The sequence below is a fragment of the Cebus imitator genome, unplaced genomic scaffold (genome assembly GCF_001604975.1).
Source record: "Cebus imitator isolate Cc_AM_T3 unplaced genomic scaffold, Cebus_imitator-1.0 Scaffold237, whole genome shotgun sequence".
In the NCBI taxonomy this organism is placed as follows: Eukaryota; Metazoa; Chordata; class Mammalia; order Primates; family Cebidae; genus Cebus; species Cebus imitator.
Window position 1 is genome coordinate 1,389,018 of NW_016107552.1, and position 20,035 is coordinate 1,409,052.

Sequence of the window (20,035 nt, forward strand, 5' to 3'; positions counted from 1 at the left end):
AAAAAGAGTATTTACTCTCACACTTTAACACACAAAGATCTCAGTATGAGATCACAACAAGACAAGACAGAACAAGAGCCAACATGTATTGAGCACTGACTGTTGGGAAGCAGTATACAGAGCTCCCTTTGAGCACCTCGCTTCGTCTTCCCAACAGTTCTGTGAGGCAGGGGTGGTTATGCCCATTTTACAGATGTGAAAGCTGAGGCTTAAATGACTTGCCTTACTCAAGCTCAGCACATGGATTTAGTGGCAGAAGCAAGGGCCCCAACCAAAGGGATCTGACCCCATAGTCCATGCTCTTGGCCAGCCTACGACACTGCCTCATTATCCCTTTCCCTGTTACCCACTGTTGCGAGGATTCAAAGGATGGTGGGGCAGGAGCGAAGTCTTCTTGGAGGAGGTGACCTTGTAGAATGAATGGGAAGGCAAGGCAGGACAGAAGCCTTCTTGGAGAAGGCAATCTTATAGAATGAATGGGAAAGGGACAGAGACAAAAGCCAGGCCAGGGCGGGGTCGCCTGGGGGGTGGTCTGACAATAGACTCTTATACCAATGTGGATCATTTCTATGCACTGATCCACAACCCACCCGGTGGGGCAAAAGAGCAGTATCTTGAGATGGGGCACAATATACATAAGCTCCTACATACAGGGCCTGAAGTCAGAGCTTAACTCTGCTTTTTACCAGCTGTGTGTCCCTGAGTAAGGTACTCACCCTCTCTGTGCCTCAGTTTTCCCAGCTATGAAAAGGGGCTAATAACAGTACCTACCTTAGACTGATGTGAAGATTAAATAAGGTGCTGCACACGAGGCGCTCAGCACAGTGCCTGCACATCATCAGCTCTCAACAAAGCTCAGCTATTTCTGTGGTTACTGTCGATATCTTTCTCATTCCACCATACTTCTTAGCAGTCCTGAATATTGGACTGTGGGGTTAATTTCTCCTTAAAATAAAACACCCTGGGAATTTGGACTCAGAGAATTTCAACATCTCAGAATCATTAAACATTAGATTCCTAGAATTATAGAACCTTCAAAACTTAGAATAAAATACAGTGTGAGCCAATAGAATTTGCAATATAAATTTCCCCCTCAATGCTGCCCTCCTCCTCTCTCTTTGGAGGATTAAAACTATTATTTTGTCAGATGATTCCTTGACTTCTACCCTCAGAAATATAGGAATTATATTTTTTTTGTCTCAAGAAAATGCATTTATGTTCCTTTTTCCCCCTCCCCTCTTTTCCTCTCTCCTGTACGGAGGATATGATGTGATGGGTAAAATATCAAGTGCAATAAGTCAAAATTTCTGACAGAAATAATAGAGCCCGCATCCATTTCCAGCCGTTCTCCAAGTGATAACAATTAAACCCCGGACAGTTTGAACTTTTTGCAAAGAATTAATGATGCATGTGAACACAGGGGGGAGAACAATTGCTAATAATTTATGAAGTCTTCGCTGGCTCAAAGTAGTAAGTTTGGTAAAGTGAGGGAGAAAGCTTTGAAACGTAAACACTTTGAAAAGCCATTCTGAGGATCTGCCCTGTCAATTGAGAATTTACTACATTCCATTAAACAACCTAAAATAACTTCTATGGTAATCACCCTTCAGATACAGGCGCCAGTGCCGACAAAGGTACTATTAAGTTAAATTACCCTAAAAGTGTTGGATTGACAGAGAGTTTCAGTCAATGGTTTGGAAAGCCGGGGTCCCTAAATGACACCAGCAAACAGATACTGATGTTCTGGGGTTGGAGAACTTGGCTTTACAAGACCTGGCGCTAACAGGATTTCAATTTGAGCTTTTAAATATTTCATGCTCCCCCTGCAGCTCTCAGGAGGAGGACTGTGGGATTCTCACACGTGGAGGCCAGGGCCCCTCCCTGCCTCACCTTTCTGGGCCAGGATTTGAAAGGTAGCTCTGGGTGGAAAAAAGCAAAGAGGCGTGTGGCAAGGACAGCTTGTCTCTTTGAGGGGAGAGGGGAGCGGTGAAGGGGGAATTTGCCAGCTGGGTTTGATTAGAGGAAGGAATTAGGATTCTCAGTTTATAGATAAGGGAAATGAGGTCTCTTACCTGAGGCCACCCACCAGGTCCACGGCATGACCTGGAATGTAGATCTCTCCGTGATGCCACGTCCTCGCTCTCTCTTGATTCTGATGGCTTCCTGGAGTCAAGTCCAGTTTATAAGTAGCAGGACCCCATAAATATTTTTAAATACATTCAGTTAATATATAACATACATGAAGAAACATGTACAAGTCATACGTGTATAGCTCAACGAATTCTCCCAAACCAAACACACTCCTGTGTAACCGGCAATGAGCTGAAGACACTCAACATTTCCAGCCCCTACCTCGGCCCCTAGCCCCCAAAATGTTCTCACATCCCCAAGTCAACTCCCCAAGGGTAACTACCAACCTCCCTTCCAACATGTAGATAAGTTTGTCCAGCTTTTGAACTCTGTGTAGACTCACACAGTATGTATGCTTTTACACCTGGCTATCTGGCTTCTTTTACTCAAAATTATATTTGTGCATTTCATCCAGATTTTTGTATGTATTTGTAGTTTGCTCACTTTTTTTTTTTTTTAAGACCAAGTATCGCTCTTGTCACCCAGGCTGAAGTGCGGTGGTTCGATCTCAGCTCACTGCAACCTCTGCCTCATGGGTTCAAGCGATTCTCCTGCCTCAGCCTCCTGAGCGCTGGGATTATAGGTGCCGCCACCACACCTGGCTAATTTTTGTATTTTTAGTAGAGACGGGCTTTCATGTTGGCCAGGCTGGCCTCAAACTCCTGACCTCAGGTGATCTGCCCACCTCGGCCTCCCAAAGTGGTGGGGTTACAGGAGTGAGCCACCACACCTGGCCAGTTTGTTCACTTTCATTGATGCTTAGCTTTCTACTATCTGAAGTTACCCCAATTTATTTAGCCATGCTCCCACTGGTGGGCACAGGGGTTGTTTCTAGTTGGAACTATTGCAAAGAATGCTACTATACACTTTCTTTTACAAGTCTCTTGGTGCATATACATATATATTTTTGTTGGCTTTATACCAAGAAAGTGAAATTGTTGGGTCATAGGACGTGCTGGCAAGCAGATTTCCCAAACAATTTCATCTATTAAATCTGCCACCATCATTGTACAATGTTCCTGTGACCCACATTCTCACCAACACTTAGTATTTCCTAACTTTTAAAAAGTTTAGTGGTCTAGGCTCAGTGGCTCACACCTGTAATCCCAGCACTTTGGAAGGCCAAGCTGGGCAGATCATCTGAGGTTGGAAGTTCAGACCAACCTGACCAACATGGAGAAACCCCATCTCTACTAAAAATACAAAATTAGCTGGGCGTGGTGGTGCATGCCTTAATCCTAGCTACTTGGGAAGCTGAGGCAGGAGAATCACTTGAATCCAGGAAGTGGAGATTGCGGTGAACCAAGGTCATGCCATTGCACTCCAGCCTGGGCAAAAACAGCAAAATTTCCTCTCGAAAAAAAAAAAAAAAGTTTTTAGCCATTATGGTGTGTGTCCAATGGTGTCATATTGTGATTTTCATCTGCATTTTTCTGTCAACTCCTGAAACGGAACACATACATTTATTAGTCACTTAGATATTCATTTTGGTGAACTGCCTATTCAAGTCTGTTTCCCATTTTCCTACAGGGTTGTCCACCTTTTCATGCTGATGTGGGATTCCTTTACACAGTTTACACATGCGTCATTTCTCAAGTAGGTATTTCAACTACCTTCTCCCACTTTGTTTTATACCTTTTCACTGTCTTCATGGTATCTTCAATAAACAGATGTTCTCAATTTTAAACTTTAATTTGATGTGATTAAGGATGAATGGGAAAGTAAGACCTGCTGGACTAGATGAACAATGTCAATCAATAGAATTTAATGTAATTTACGTTTATCTATTTTTAGCTTCAATAAATATTTTGGGAGTGAAGGAATGCCGCTGGGAATGGAAAAGAAAACAGAGAGCCTGTCCTATTCTTGTTACACAGGCCTAAAATGAAGAAATTCAATAGTGAATTATAAAAGTACTTCTTATGAAAGGGTTGATATTCTGCACAGAGCCAACTGCTGCCCCCATGCAAGTATTCATTCAGTCAACACATATTTTTAAGGGCCAACAGTATACCAGACTGACCCCTCAGAACTGGAGATAGGATAATAGTGAACAAGAAAACCAAGACCCGGCCAGGCGCAGTGGCTCACGCCTGTAATCCCAGCACTTTGAGAGACCGAGGTGGGTGGATCATGAAGCCAGGAGTTTGAGACCAGCCTGCCCAACATGGTGAAACCCCATCTCTACTAAAAATACAAAAAATTAGCTGGGCGTGGTGGCAGGCTGCTGTAATCCCAGCTACTCTGGAGGCTGAGGCAGAGGATCGCTTGAACCCGGGAGATGGAGGTTACAGTAAGCCGAGATTGCACCACTGCACTCCAGCCTGGGCAAGAGAGCAAGACTTCACCTCAAAACAAAACAAAACAAAACAAAAAAAGCCTGAAAGAAAAGAAAACCAAGACCCTGCTCCCAAGGAGCTTATGTGTAGTAGGAGAGAAAGACCATACATATGTGAACAAGTAGAAAAGAATTACAGAAAGGTATTGATAAGTGTCTTATTTATTTAATTTATGTATTTGGGGTCTCACTGTTGTCCAGGCTGAAATGCAGTGGAGCAATCTCAGCTCACTGCAGCCTCAACTTCCCAAGCTCAAGTGATTCTTTCACATCAGCCTCCTGAGTATCTGGGACCACAGGTATGTACCACTATGCCTGGCTAATTTTTGCTTTTTGTAGAAGCAGAGTTGCACCATGTTCTCCAGGATGGTCTCAAACTCCCGGGTTAAAACAATGCACCCACCTCAGCCTCCGAAAGCGCTGAGATTGCAGACATGAGCCACCACACCTGGACTAATTTATTTATGTTTTAGAGACAGGGTCTCGCTCTGTCACCCAGACTGGAGCAAAGTGATGGGATCGTAGCCCACTGCAGCTTTGAACTCCTGGGCTCCAGCCATCCTCCTTCCTCAGCCTCCTGAGTAGCTGAAACTACAGACACACATCATCAGGCCCAGCTTGATAAGCGCTAAAAGGAAAATTAAAAGGGTCGTCCGGATGGAGTGACTGGAGAGTGGTCAGAGAGCCCTGTCTGGGGTGATAGTTGAGCTGGGAATAATAAGAAAAAACTGGACTTGCAAAGTCCTAGGGGAAGAGGGCTCAGATAGAGGAAATGCAAAAGCCCCGAATGTTTGCAAATCAGAAAGGAAGGGGGAGTGGTTTGTGCACTCTGGGTGAGGGGAGGTGGAATGGGAGAAATGGTTGGATTGGGAACAGCCATGTCATAAGCTACAACTGTAGGGGGAGAAAACATCCGACTTTTATTTTACATAATAGCTTTTGCTACTGTGTGGAGGGTAGATTATAGTATGCTAGGGGACCTACTCAGAAGTTGTTACAATCATTTGGGAGAAGCATGGAGGTGGCTCAGGATATGGTTTTAAAGGAGGTTACAAGCAAAGACCAGAATGATTCTAAGGGCTGGAAAAAAACTGTGAAAGATCCAGACAGCCATCTCCCTGTGGTTATGCAAATCACATTCAAGCCTCCTGGAGACAGACAAAGCCAAGATGATGATGTTTCTTATTGTTGTAAAAACCTTTCCTTCTTCTGCATTTGCTGAGGAATGATTTACTTCCTATTATGTGGTCAAAACGGAGATATAGACCAGTGGAACAGAACAGGGGCCTCAGACGCAACACCGCACATCTACAATCATCTGACAAAAACAAGCGATGGAGAAAGGATTCCCTGTTTAATAAATGGTGTTGGGAAAACCGGCTAGACATATGCAGAAAGCTGAAACTGGACCATTTCCTTACACCTTATGCTAAAATTAACTCCAGATGGATTTTCTTTTAAATATTTAAATATAAGACCTAACACCATAAAACCCCTAGAAGAAAACCTAAGCAATTAAAAGGGTCCTCAGGATGGAGAGAGAGAGAGAGAGAGAGAGAGAGCAGAGTGAGACCCTTCCTCTTCTGCGTGCATTTCACATGGTGGGCTTGCATTCTTCTTTGTCCCTTGGGCAGCAGTTTCTGAGACAACAATGAGCTTTCCAATCCATAGGAACTTCACCATACATCAAGGGACTATGAATGAAGCCACGATACGCCAGGCATTCACTATGTACCAGACTTCGTGTTACTCATCTTCACCTGTGCCATCTTGGTTCAGCCTCACAAATATCCTGGAATGTAGGTGTCACTATCATCCCACATTACAAAGAAGGAAACTGAGGTTTCAAGGAGTGAGGTGACTCTTCACCTGGTCATCTTTTGGTCCTGAGAGCAAACGTTACTTCTGCAGGAAAGTCCTTCCTGGCCAACCCCAGACCGAGCTCGGGCCCTGCTCCCGTAGAAGTGCCTCCCTGACGTAACATGTAACCCCTCAGGCAAACATGCCTTTATTTGTGCCAGCATTTGATGATGTCTGTCTTCTCCCACTAGACTCTCAACTCCATGGGGTCAGGGTCTGCATGGTTCATCTTGGTATTTCCAGAGCATGAGATATAGCAGGTACCTGAAAAAAAAATTAATTGTGGAAGAAAAGTTAGTCGTAAGAAAGACGAGGAGGAAGACCACACAGAAAGAATAAGGATGGCAGATGCAGGCTTCGTGGCACCTCTTCCAGTTATGTAATTTTAGAACTGCACAGGGGAAAGTGACATCAGCTTCTGACATCCTCCCTCCAGGGGAAGTGAGGTCTTTGTGGGCTTGCCTACCTGCCAGGAGACATTCTCAGCCACATAGCTTCCTCCGATCCTGCGCTACAGGGGCCTGCTCTCTGCCACCTGTGTGCCTGCCTCTTCATCCTTAGCCCCACTTCCCTGCTGGAAGCCAGAGAAGCAATTGATCCTACAGGGCCCCCCAGTGCTGTTAGGATCCAGAGACTCCCAGAAGCCTGGCAGCTGTGTGCGTTCACATCTGGGAGCCAACAAGCCCCCCCCCACCACAAAGACTGCTTTGAGTGTAGGCTGACCTGTCAGAATGCTCAGGAGGGGGTGCCCTTCCCCAGGGGGCAAGGAGTAGAGAGTAGACAATCACCCATGATTGTCTGGTGAGGTTGGGAGCCCGCATGCCTCCCTCCAAGAGAAAATCAGTTAACGAAAGGTACAATGAAACAGACAGTGACCAACCTGGAATTCCAAAGACCAGGGAATAAGGTTTACCCTGACCTCTAATGTGCTGCGTGACTTTGGGCTACTCACTTGACCTTTCTGAATCTGGGCAATAATGGTAAATCCAAGAAATAAGAGTCCTTCTCAAAACTGTTGGACACATTAAATGAGATATCTCATATAAAGGGCTTAGCACAGTTGCTAGTACATAGTAACGCTCAATAAACTGTAGCTATTACTTTATAAACATTGTTATGTATGGCTCTTAGAGCTGTCATTAGGATTAAGTGGGATAATGTAGGTAAAGCTTCTAGATAGGGTCTAGCACAGAATAGTTGCTCAATAACATTTCCCATTCCAAATTTGGAGTGCCAATAATTAGAGAGGACCAATGTCTACCCACCATATGGTAGGTAGCCTTCAAAGCATTCCCAATGTTTGGTTGGATGGATGGACGGATGGGTGCATGGATAGATTGATAGGTGGATAAGGAAATCTTAGGTAAAAGGATGTACATCATAGTGACATCATGAATACACGGTTCCCAGTCTTGGTAAGGTAGCAGATATGGACTTCTGGTTGCAAAATGTTGGGTACCATGGCTGCTAGGGGAGATAGCTTGAGACCAGATGTACCGTATCTCATCACATCATCAACTTCAGTGATGCTTACAGCAGATCCTGCTGCCCTTCCCAGCATGCTTTGGACTATCCTCCTTTGGAAATCCCCATTGGTCCATGTTGGTCCTGATGCAGCTATTATCTGAAATTAAACATCCTCCCTCCAGGCAGAATCCTAGAACACTGGGGCTTAAAAAAGGATTGCAGAGATTCTGGAATCCAACTGATTCATTTAACAACAGTAGCTGCTACAACTATTTACAGAGTTATTCCAACTTCTAGGCACTGTGTTAATTATTTTATATGTGTAATTGCATTCAATCTCACAGCATTCCAAGGAGCAAAGCATATTCTATATATAATACACACCCATATATTCCATATATAATTCTCAATTAAACGTACTACGTACTTTTAAATTATTTTTCAGAATGACACAACGCTCTCATGAATGCCAGAATGTAAGCAGCTTTTTATTCTAGACTTCCTGATTATCTCACACTCTTTCTTCCCCCAGTACTCTACTTTGCTAGTACCCTAAACATGTGCTTAGCCCTTCTTTAAGGTAATTTAGCACTGCCTAAAGACAGAGAATATCACCGTCAGTTAACAGATGAGGGTACGTGAGTACGGATTGGTAAGGTGGAAAGGTTCAGGAAAGCCGTGCAGTTAGCAAGCGGTAGAACCAAGACTCCAAGTCCATCTGATTCCAAAACTCCCTCCTCCTCGTCAATGAAACTTCCATCCTAGATGGGGAAATCAGGAAGCAGCAAAGGGGGGCTTTGAGGTTCAGAGCCCAGGTTGGAATGGCTGGTCTTTCTTTTTTCCACCAGCCAAATTTCAGAGCGTTCTTTTCAAAAATTCACTTGGACTCCTCTCTCCCTGGTGTGACACTTCTCTCTCCAGCCACAGAGGAGCCCTGGGTTCACTTTGTGGCCATCAGCGATATAAAATGGGTGAAACTATTTTAGTTAGATTTTCTCCTCTTGATGGGTGAGAATTTTCCAGGCCTGGGCACCTTGGAAATCTCCCAACGTCAGCCACCATCAGTTGTAACTGGCACCCCTGCTAATAAATTGAGAATGTCACATCTCCCAAACTGCATTATTACCGTTTATAATTTTGATTGTTCATTTGCATACGAAAATTAGTCCTGTGACATGCGTGGATTTTATTTTATTCTTGAACTAATTATAAACAAGAATGCCACATTATTTACATAACTAATTATTGTTCCTTATGTTCCCCTGTTTTTAAATGGGGAACCCATTCTTCGTTGGTTAACTATGGAGATGAAAAATCCAAGAACATTTCTAAAGTTTAGGAACTTGTTCTATTTGCATCAAATACAAATTCCTTTGAATGAGAGATAATATGCTTTCCATTTTAATAGGCCTAAATTAGGTTGATCTTAATTTATAGTTAATTTGAATGAATAATTCCTGTCTACCTGAGTCTGTTTTTTCAGCAACTCATTGTAAATGTTTATTGACCCATAAATCTGCTGCCTTCCTTTAGGAGATTTTAAGCCACCCCCCAAACTGGAGGGAGTTTGCAGAGAGAAAAAAAAAAGGCACAAAAGCAGTTAAGAAATTCTGGAATAAGTCCCTAACTCTGTAAGTCATATGCTGTTTGCCTTTGGGTAAATACCTAACCCTCTCTGAGCCTCAGGTTTCTCAGTTGCTAAACGACTGGGTTGAATTAAATAGTACCCAAGATTCCCTAATATTCTGGGGGAGAGGGAGAGGTCTATGTGTCTTCTTTATCTTGCCTTGCACTGTATCTCCTTCCAAATTTCTCTTCCTTCTCAAAATTCGACTCTTCCTTTGCTTAAGATCTTAAATGTGTCTCCACTCATGGGAAACTGCTTTATTTCCTTGGCCACTACAAAAGAGGCAAAAATAGACCCTGCTAAAGAGAGAACCAAAAGGGCTACCAAGCTAATGGTGGTACTCCAGGCAGTGCTTAACCCCTGGGAGGACGTGAGTTCGGCAGACAGTGTCCATCAGGCACACCACGAAGGCATAAACCACATGCTGCGTCTACAGGGAAAAGAACTTGGAAGCCCCAAAGACCTGGATTTTAACCCCAGTGTTGTCAATTCCTCTAAAAAATACTTTAACCTGTCCGAGACAGTGTGTCAGCTAAGAATAGCAATCCTACCTACTTCCTGGGAGACCATTGTGTTGGTTAAGGGAGATAAGAATGTGAAAACTGCCTGTGATATAGCTGGTGCTTGAATGCTAAATCCTCCCCTTTCCTGCTCATACGTTGGCCTCTGGCAGTGAGGAAGAAAGGGACAATGATGGTAACTAACGTTTATTGAGTGCCTACTAGGTGCCACTACTTCAGATGTCAGCCTAAGAGTGACGCTTCAGGAAAGAATGATCTAACTTCCCTTATGAGGTTAAATTCATCATTGGAAACTGTCAGAGAACGACAGGCACCCCCTCTCCACTGCAGCAATTACAGCTCAATTCCACTTTTCTTTATATGATGTCTATCTATACCATCACCCCCACCATCCTGCTTCCAGTAGAAGTAAGAATCATGTCTATTTTTGTCTCCATTATATTCCTCAAGTCCTGGCCAGCCCTCAATATTTGAGGACATAGAGGCTAAGCACGTGTTCTGGATTGCCTTACTTCATCTTCACAAAATGGGGTCTGCTGCTGTAATGCCCATTTTACAGATGAGGAAACTGAGTCTCAGATAGTCCAGCTGAGACCAGAAGGACCACCCAGCCTGGCCCAGCTTACCTGAGCCATAAACATTTACTGCCATACACAGCTGAAGTGTGTGGTGGTTTCACAGCATTATCGTGTCAATAATGGACACGTGTTTGTATATGATTCCGCACTTCACCAAGCAACTTCTCATTCACTGATTCTTCTGAGCCTCTTATTGATTAAGGCAGAGGCAGGAACTGCATTCTTGTCATCCTGGCCTGGGAAGGGCTTTGCATTTGTACAATTATTCTTCTGCTAAATTGATATATTAATCTGTTCAAACAATTGTTTCTGTAATTAAATGAGAGAGCACTGAAGAGAACCTACAAAAAGGTCTAATTTAGCTCTGTAAGCTGGAATCTGGTGACCTCTCACCCAGGCTGTGCAGTGATCAGACAGTGGGAATATGGCCATTAATTGGGTGTTTTAGGTACAGACACAGTTGTCCAAGTAATCATAGAGCTAACCGGCCCCAACGCTGCCAATGAACTGTGGTCTGCGGCTTTGTTAATGACACATCCTTTATTTTTCTCAGTCTCATTATCTGTTTATTATTCAAAGAGGTTTGGAGTTAGAAGGACCTTAATTGGAATGAGCAGCAAATCTCACTAGTGCAGACAACCTTTCTAGGGCATCCCTGAGAGATGAGTGCCCTCCAAGCTTCTCAAGAATGTCCATCAATATGGAGCTCGCCAACTTAAAAGGAAATGCTACCAAAAAGCAAAGCCTTGTGAAATACCCACGTGAGGAACTAAGCTCATTGGATTTTGGGTGTTGATTGACCATTGCCCATTTTTCCCAGCATAGGTCAGCTAAGGGCATGTGGGCGGGGCTTACATATCTCTGTCCATGGTCCTCCAAAACAAAGGAGGATAAGGAAGAGAAGAAGGTAGAGGAAGAGGAGAGAGGGAGAGAGAGAGAGAGAGAGAGAGAGAGAGAGAGAGAGAGAGAAGGACTGACTATTGGAGACATACTATTGTTCTGACATGGTTTTCAAGTAATTGCAGTTACCAAGAAAGAAAATTGTTTTCCTTTGGAAAGTCAAGAGAGCATTTACTTCCTCTTCACCTCCCCAGCTCCATCCTTGTGAGAACAAAGCTGGCAGGTGGTGGATTTGTTACGTTCCAATTCCTGTGTTGAGACTCGGCCCTGCACAGCCTTGAGTTGAAGAGAATGTTAGGAATCTGGCTTTATTTATAAGGCAGAGGGTGGGCTGCTCCTCATCTCCCGGCTAGGGCTTGGGCTGCGGCCATCAGTGGCATCTTCATCTAGAAAGGGCAAGAGGGGCCCAGGCGTGGTGGCTCTCGCCTATAATCCCAGCACTTTGGGAGGTCGAGGTGGGTAGATCACAGGGTCAAGAGATCAAGACCAGCCTGGCCAACACGGTGAAATCCTGTCTCTACTAAAATTACAAAAATTAGCTGGACATGGTGGCATGTGCCTGCAGTCCAAGCTACAACATGGGAGGCTGAAGCAGGAGAATCGCCTGAACCCGGGATGTGGAGGTTGCAGTGAGCTGAGATCATGCCACTGCACTTCAGCCTGGTGACAAAGTGAGACTCGGTCAAAAAAATAAAAAGTGCAAGAGGGCAAATTGGAAAAGTTAGTTCTAATCCTGCTTCTGCATTCACATGCTATGTGACTGCAGACAAGCATCTTTCCTTCTCTGCCTCTCCAGTACCACAACTAAGGGAGTCAGTCTAAACAAACGTGGAGGCCGTCCATCCCTCTTCCAGTATTCTGAGATTCCTCAGCCAATTTCTTTAAGGAGTGAAAGAAATGACCACATTTCTCACTTAAAATGGCCAAAAAGGGCATTTCTACACTATCAGGGAACTACTGGGCCAAACAGCAGAAATTCAAAAGCATCAGAGATACTTCTTTGCCCCCTGTAAGACTGGCCATCCAGAGCCTTCTATGCTCACTGCTGTACTCACTCTTCACAGCAACTCAGGGAGCTAAATGCTGTTGCAACGCCCAACTTACAGATAAGGAAACTGAAGGCCAAGATGAAGTGCTCATTCGAGATCACCAGGGGAGGTGAAACTCTGAACCTTAGCTGCTTGAGTCCAAATTATTTCCATTCTACTGGGATGCCACTCAATGGTTGTTTTAAACATAAAATCTGTCCTGACCAGCCCCACCAGCCAGGGGAAAACGCCCAGGCTCCCCTAACCCCTCCGAAATGCTTATCTGGCTTCTTGGGTACCAAGTTCCCACTTGGTTATCTGCCAAGTAGTTTTCTTTCTAGGACACAGGTGATGCCAAGATTCAGTCCCAAGCAGAGAGACCTAAGGCTGGCTTTTAATTACGAGGCCCATGATGGTTTGCTGTGACTTAGACAATAAGCATTCTGAGACAGGTTCCAAGACTTGGGGAAATCATCATTAAACAAGCAGAGAGGCAAGGCTTGCGCAGGACTCATGTCAGGACACAAGGAGAAAGTTTAGGAAAGATGAGAGTCTTTCCTAAACAATGCACTGCTTCTTCAAGACCCATGTCTGAGGCAAACAGGATTATCAAGATGGGAAACTAGCCTGTTTCACCTCTCTCTAACTAGAATTTCCTATACCTCCCAAACGAGAGAAGAGAAAGCAACTGTTTTCTGTTCATGTCTGCCCATCCAAGGAAAGGTCTCTTAGAATATTAAGTCTCAGAGCAAGGGCCGGGCACAGTGGCTCACGTCTGTAATCCCAGCACTTTGGGAGGCTGAGACAGGCAGATTACCTGAGGTCAGGAGTTCAAGACCAGCCTAGCCAACATGGTGAAACCCTGTCTCTCCAAAAAATATAAAAATTAGCCAGGCATGGTGGTGGGTGTCTGTAATCTCAGCTACTTGGGAGGCTGAGGCAGGAGAATAGCTTGCACCCGGGAGGCGGAGGTTGCAGTGAGTTGAGATCATGCCATTGCACTCTAGCCTAGGCAACAAGAGAGAAACTCCAACGCAAGAAAAAAAAAAAAAGTCTCAGAGCTGGAGGGAACTTGAAGACCCCCCAGTGTAAGTCTCTCACTATCCCCCCAAACTTGTCCTAGCTCTGGACAGCTCTAAACATGAGAATGTTATTTTTTTATTGAGGCAAGATCTGTGTCCATGACCCTTGAGAGCTTCGTTCATCTTAGGTGTTCTTCTCTCTTTCAAAATTCACTGGGCACATATTTCCTGAAGTCTCTATTGTGTGTGTCAGAGACTGGGCTAGATTTTGGGGGCAGGATGGTAAACAGGAGCCATCCTTGTCTTCGGTGGGCACACTGGCACTTGCCACATTCCCCAAGTCTTGTCCTTTCCAGGTTAAATTCTCATGGTTTCCTCCCTTGCTTATTTTAGGCTACAGCTCTGGTCCTCTCAGAATGACCAATGTGTCACCTCAGAGTCACACACCTGATACATCGATCAGTCCCATGGGAGCCACAATCGTGCCTCAACCCTCACATAGTCCACACCCAAACTCACCCATTTATAATTCAACCATTCAAAACACAGTTACTGAGTACCTACCAGGTACTGAGGGTCCAATTGGGAAGAGTAATAGACATGGGAGCTTTCGTACTGGTGAGAGTAGGAGGCATTCATCAAACAGGCAGAAGAATAAATATGTTAGTGCCACTGTTGTCCTGCATGATGCTGGAATGAACAGGCAATGAGGAAGAGTAAGGTACAGAGGTGGGAACTGGCCCAGCTAGGGGATGCAGGGGAGGCTTCTGGGAGGAGGTGAGCTTCAGATCAAGACCTGAATGAGGAGAGGTTGAGCACGTGATGTCCAGGCAGAAGGATGAGCACTGGGAGGCCCAAAGGTGACCATGAGGATGCTGTAGCTGAAGACATGAAAAGAGGCCTTGAGGTTGGAGCAAGAGCAAAGGGATCCAAGATGGAGCAGAAAAAGAGCCAGAGCCAGGTCATATGGACCCTTCTTGGCCAAGCAAAGGCCTTTGGGATTTTCTCCAAGAGCAATAGGAGCCATTGAAGGTTAGAGGCAGCGAATGGTGTGAGCTGCTTCGTATCTTAGGACATGAGAGGGAGGGAATACGTGTGGAAAAGAGGATGGCAGAAGGGAGGTGATTTCAGTGGGCCACACCCCACATTCTCACATGCTTTCGTTCCTCACTCACTTCCACACACACTCCTAGAGCTTCAAGACAAGATGGGTGGACATAACAGAGGGAAAACTAGTCTGTGTGAGTGCCAGGGTGCAGATGGGGTGGGAGCAGTTGGGGTGCCTCATCTCTCATCTTTCTGCCTGGTCCCTCTGCCTCAGCTTCCTCGTCTGCTTGAGAAGCAGGCATCACATCTACTTGGGACTTCCGAAAGTCTCTTAAATAACGATTCTATGTGTGTGAGGTTTCTACGCCCAATAGAAATGAACACCATGAAGGGTAATGAGTTGTCCATCACTAGAGGTATTCGAGCAGGTGCTGGGAAACTCAAAAGGGAAGAGTGAAGCTAAGTAGTGATTTTCCCCTATTTTCTACCAGTTATTGGGACAGATGTTTTTACACCTTATGACACGCTTTTAACAAAATAGTAAGGTCAGGATTATCAGCCCTCTTTCACAGAAGAGGAAATTGAGGCCTTATACAAACAAAGTGACTTGCCCAAGGTCACGCAACTGGCAATGAGGAAAGCTGTGACATTTCAGACGCGTCCTGCATGCCACAGATTATGATAAGTTCTTAACAGCTGTAATACCATTTAATCTCATAATACGAGGTCCATTCTTGTCCCTATTATATGGATGAGAAAACCAAGGCAAAGGGAGATCAGATGACTCACCCAGTGCCATGAAATTAGGAGCTAAGAATGTCTGAATCCTAACTCTGGAGCCCTGATTCTGACCCTCAACACCAAATTCCCTCTTGAAACTTCGCCTCTCATGTTCAAGTCAATGCTGACCGACCATGGAGTCCACCCTCCATGCTTGCCCAAGCAGCAGCCCCTCAGCCCTCTGGTCACCTGTGTGTTCCCTTTTGTATTCATTTCATCAGGCTACTGGAATAAGGTACCACAAACTGAGTGTTGTAGACCAACAGAAAAACGTTAACTCACAGCTAAAATCAAGTGTCGGCACAGCCATGCCCCCTGAGGATGCCGTTCCAGCCCCTCTCCTAGCCGATAGTTTGCTGGCTTCAGCAGTGTAACTCCAGTCTCCATGTGGCATTCTCCTTCTGTGTGCGTGTCTCTGTGTCCAACTGTCCCCTTTATATAAGGGCACCAGTCACACTGGGTTAGGGACCACTCTGCTGCACCATATCTCGCCCTACCTAATAACATCAGCAACCACCCCATTTCCAAAGAAAGTCATCTTCTGAGATACTGGAGTTAGGGATTCAGCATAGGAAGCCTGGAGGGGACACAACTCAACCCATAACTCCATCCAACGCCATACATCTTTTCCTACCGGGAGCAAGTAAAGAAGCACTAATGGACCCTGTCTAAGCACTAAGGGCCTCAAAACCCCTTTTTCCATTCCGCACCACCCACCAGCTTCACCCCTGTCTCAGGTCTCCAAGGCTCTGCATCAGGTCCTGACATCACCTTGCATTAGTGATAGCCTGCAGCTTGGCTCCCTCTCAGATGGATCAGTCAGGAAACAAGGGAGAAGCCCTCGTCCCTTCCAGAGAAGGCAGGTGAATATTTCATACAGTGCAAGAGCGTGGAATTCCATAGAGCCACCTCCTGCAAATGCAACATGACACCTGGTAATGGGCAGTATCAGTACAAATCCAGTCTCGTGGCAGCCTGGAGCCTCCTGGTAATCCCTCACATATTGTGCTCATGTCACTGTAAATACGATCGCCAAGCTCCAGCTCCCACCACAGCCAGTAAATCAAAGGGGATCATTCCCATTTCGGCAGCTGAGTAGACTGAGGCTCACAGAAGGTAATCTGCCTTTAATCACACAGAGGGTGAATGGTGCCCAGTTAGGCAGAAGCCGAGGGTGCAGAGAAGGAATGAGCACAGTTGGTCTCCAGTGCCACATCTGCAAAGAGCAGGAAGCAAGATGGAGGTGTCCGGTGGGACAGGACATAGAGAAGTGAGGATGGGTCAGGAGTGAGGAACAGAGATGGTTGGGAGAAAAAGAGGTGGGGACTGGAGTATACGCAGAGAAGAAACAGAGCCCAGGGAAATCACTGGAAATTGGATGGACTTGGGCACGAGCCTGAGTGAGCTCAGGGGAAAGGAGAGGAAAGGAGAAACCAAAGTCAGACATCCGTGAGTGGGGTCTGACCCATCCTGGGTTTTGACAGAGAGAGACCCCAGGTCAGCCACAGAGCGCTTTTAGGCTTCCTCTTGATCTGCTCATTGGAAGGGGGTCCCAGCCAATGCCTGAGACAATATAGAAGACAGTCCAGTCTCTAGGATGAAGATGGAGCTTCAAAGCAGTCTCCAGTTTGTTTGTTTTGCAGAAAATCTGCAGCACCAAAGGGGGAACCAAGACTGGAGCCTGGATGTGGGGAGCTGGAGAGGATGCTGGTAATTCTCCTTCCTCCCCAATCTTTTTCTATTTTATTCTCTATTCTGCTCCGGGTCCAGGAGGCTGGCCCCTGAAGACCGTATCACCTAGTCTTCTAGGTTGGGGTGAGATAATGAAACTGGGTGGAGGTGGGAGGTGGCCAGCCAGATACTAAAGAGTAAGTAGAGATCTTGCCAGATGAGGAGAGGAATCACTTGAGGATGAAGCCATCACAGAGGGAAGAAGGGCTGAAGAACAAATACCTGTGTACTTTATTCAGGCACCTGGATTCAGCCAGACCTGAAGGTCTACTAATGATCCAACAAGTTTTCTTCTTCCCTTAAACTAGCCTCTGCATCTGAAAGAGTCCCGATCCACCCAGGAACCGTGCAGCATCATAAAAAGAGTAATTAACTTGTAGTTCGACCGACCGTGGTTGTAACCACAGCTCTGCACGACATCGACACACTGCTGCTCTCTGTATCCACTCTTTCCCACCTGCAATCTCCAGGGAACATGAACAAAATAAAATAATCCCTGTAAAAGCACTTAGATCCTATTAGGTACATCCAAAAATGAGAGTTTATCTTGAACTCTCTCCCCTTTCTGGGCCCCAGTACCATAATAAGAAAAACGTGCTTCTTAGCATCGACGAGCTTATACATTCCGTGAGTCAACCCGTATGCCGTCTTATCCTGCCATGTTCTTTTCCATCCCTTGAAATATTAGTAAAAAGCTATCAGCCTGTGATCTGCAAGGGGCATAACTTCCTTGTGACTCACTTTCCCCAAATGTGTAATGAAGACATTGCTATTACTTACCATATGGGATTATTGTAAAACTAACTCAGTTAAGGCATTCCAAGTGTTAGAACCGGGTGTGGAATGGACTAAGCCCTCAGTACATACTGGTTATTTTGTCAGTGGTTGTGGTTTTCACAATAGTAATGAGTATTGTTCTTATTGAGCACCTTCTCCGGCATATGCATGCATACCTCCTCCACCTCATTTACACCTAGATGAAGTAACCCTGTGAGATTGCTGATGGATATTGTCCCAGTGACACAGATCAGGAAACTGCCTTAGAGAAGTTGCATGGCTTACCTGAGTCCTGAGTGGGGATTTGAATACAAGTGTGCCCAACTCCAAGCCCTGTGTGTTTAAGGACGACACAGCATCAAGTCTAGGCAGCCATAACCTCTACACTTAGAAAGGCGGTCGGCCTGTGGGTCCTTTGGACACATTGAAAGCACAAATTCTCCGGAGAATGTTCCCAGAAGTTTGCGTCTGAAGCCATCTCCCTTTGCAAGTACGCTTTCTGTTCACGTGAATGAAACCCGCTAAATGGTATGGTGTGTGCTCCAATTATAGGCTCCCCAGCCGGTGCCAAGAGGAAGTTGGTTAATGTACACTTGAGTAGATTTCAAATTGGATTTTCTGAGTCCTCAGCAAGAGGGAAGGAGGCCAACTTCTCCCCCGGAGGAGAGTAATGGGAAATGCTGTCAGCACAGGAGTCTGCCCAGTTCATCTCCTGCCAGAGCAGGTGACACCCTGCCCTCTACTTCCCAGGTCACAGAGCCCTCTCCCTGACTTAGCCTCTGCCCCTGGCCCGTCCCAGCAGCTGGGAGGCTGCGGGGGAAGGAATGGGAAAAACAAGCCGAGATGCTAGGATGGAGAAAGTGTGGCAAAGTGGAAACAATCCTTTGGAATCAGATGAAACTGGATGCTGAGCCCAGCTCTGCCTCATGTCAGCTCAAGTATCACATGCGGGTGCCAGTATTTCCTCATGATGATTCCAGGTAGCTGTGTAGAAACATGTGTTACAGTGTTTATTTCACATCTCTCCAGTACTTATTCATGGCCTACTTGGTGCTACACTGTACTGCCATGAATAAGATGGGGCCCTGGGCTCCTTGGAACTCCTGGTCCAGCCTGGATGGAGTAAGCCATCTATGTGCAACCGTATCACACGTCGTGATGACGGAGGAGAGTGTGCCACAGGAAGGAGGGGCATCTGATCCGGAATGGATTCGTCAGGGAACACTTCCGGGAGGGGACACATCTAGGCTGGGACCTCAGAGATAACTCAATTGAGCCCAAAGAAGGGCGGGAAAAGGAGTGCACTGGAAAAGTCCACGTAAAAGCCCAGAAAGAAATGAAAACAGTGCATTCCAGGAGCATCATTTAGAATGACTGAAAATGGCCAAGAAAAAGCCAAAATGGCAAAAATATGGAAATGCATTCGTGAAAATCATGAAATCTAATAGAGCCAGTCAAAATAATATTAACAAGGAATATTTTACAGCGTAGGGATCCAGGAGTTCGTAGGTGAATTTAAAAATGATATTGCCACATGAGCCCTACTGATACAAAAAAAGAAGAAAGTAATAGACGTGTGAATGCGTTCTGCAAGACTCTGGAAGGATATACATAAAAATGAGAATAGTAATTATCTCCAGGGGATGGGATTATGGATGAGTTTTCTTTTTTCTTTTTTTTTAAATTTCCCAATTTACTGCAATAAGCATGTATTGCATTTGTAATCAGAATATAGTTTTTTTTAAATAGAGCTTTGTTAGTATATATAATGATCTACAGATACAGATCTGCTTAGCCTCACTGCTAGCATTACGTTTGGCTGTTGTGCAGAGCTTCTTCTAGAGCAGTGCAGTGTAGATGTCCGTCCCTTCCATCAGAATGTCTATGTTCCTAGTGGGAGCTCCCTGGAGTAGAGGCCAGAAGTCCTTTCTCCCATTCTTTCACCCCTTCATTCCACACATACCTATGAAGAACCTGAAGGATACCAGAAGTTACAGATACAGAGTTTCACCAGACCCAACTTCTACCTTCACTGGGGACAAGCAAAGAAAGCTGATGATTATCATTTGCCATGTGGCCAGATCTCCACACAAGAAAGAGCTGTCTACAAGGCCAGGCGCGGTGGCTCGCACCTGTAATCCCTGCACTTTGGGAGGCCGAGATGGGCAGATCACCTGAGGTCAGGAGTTCGAGACCAGCCTGATCAGCCTGGATAAACCCCACTTCTAC

The 20,035-nt window shown here is 45.4% G+C and overlaps 2 long non-coding RNA genes across 3 annotated transcripts in view; both read right to left on the reverse strand.

The window, feature by feature from the left end:
* The window catches only part of LOC108282206, a 17,364-nt gene extending 14,798 nt beyond the window's left edge, over positions 1-2,566 (reverse strand). Inside the window, exon 1 of the long non-coding RNA XR_001816302.2 lies at positions 2,073-2,566. This is a non-coding gene — a long non-coding RNA (uncharacterized LOC108282206). The remainder of the gene's footprint in view (positions 1-2,072) is intronic.
* A 3,383-nt stretch (positions 2,567-5,949) lies between these two features.
* Positions 5,950-20,035, reverse strand: part of LOC108282211 — a 130,788-nt gene continuing 116,702 nt past the window's right edge. For both annotated transcript variants that reach the window (XR_005195376.1, XR_005195377.1), the window contains one exon: positions 5,950-6,592. This is a non-coding gene — a long non-coding RNA (uncharacterized LOC108282211). The remainder of the gene's footprint in view (positions 6,593-20,035) is intronic.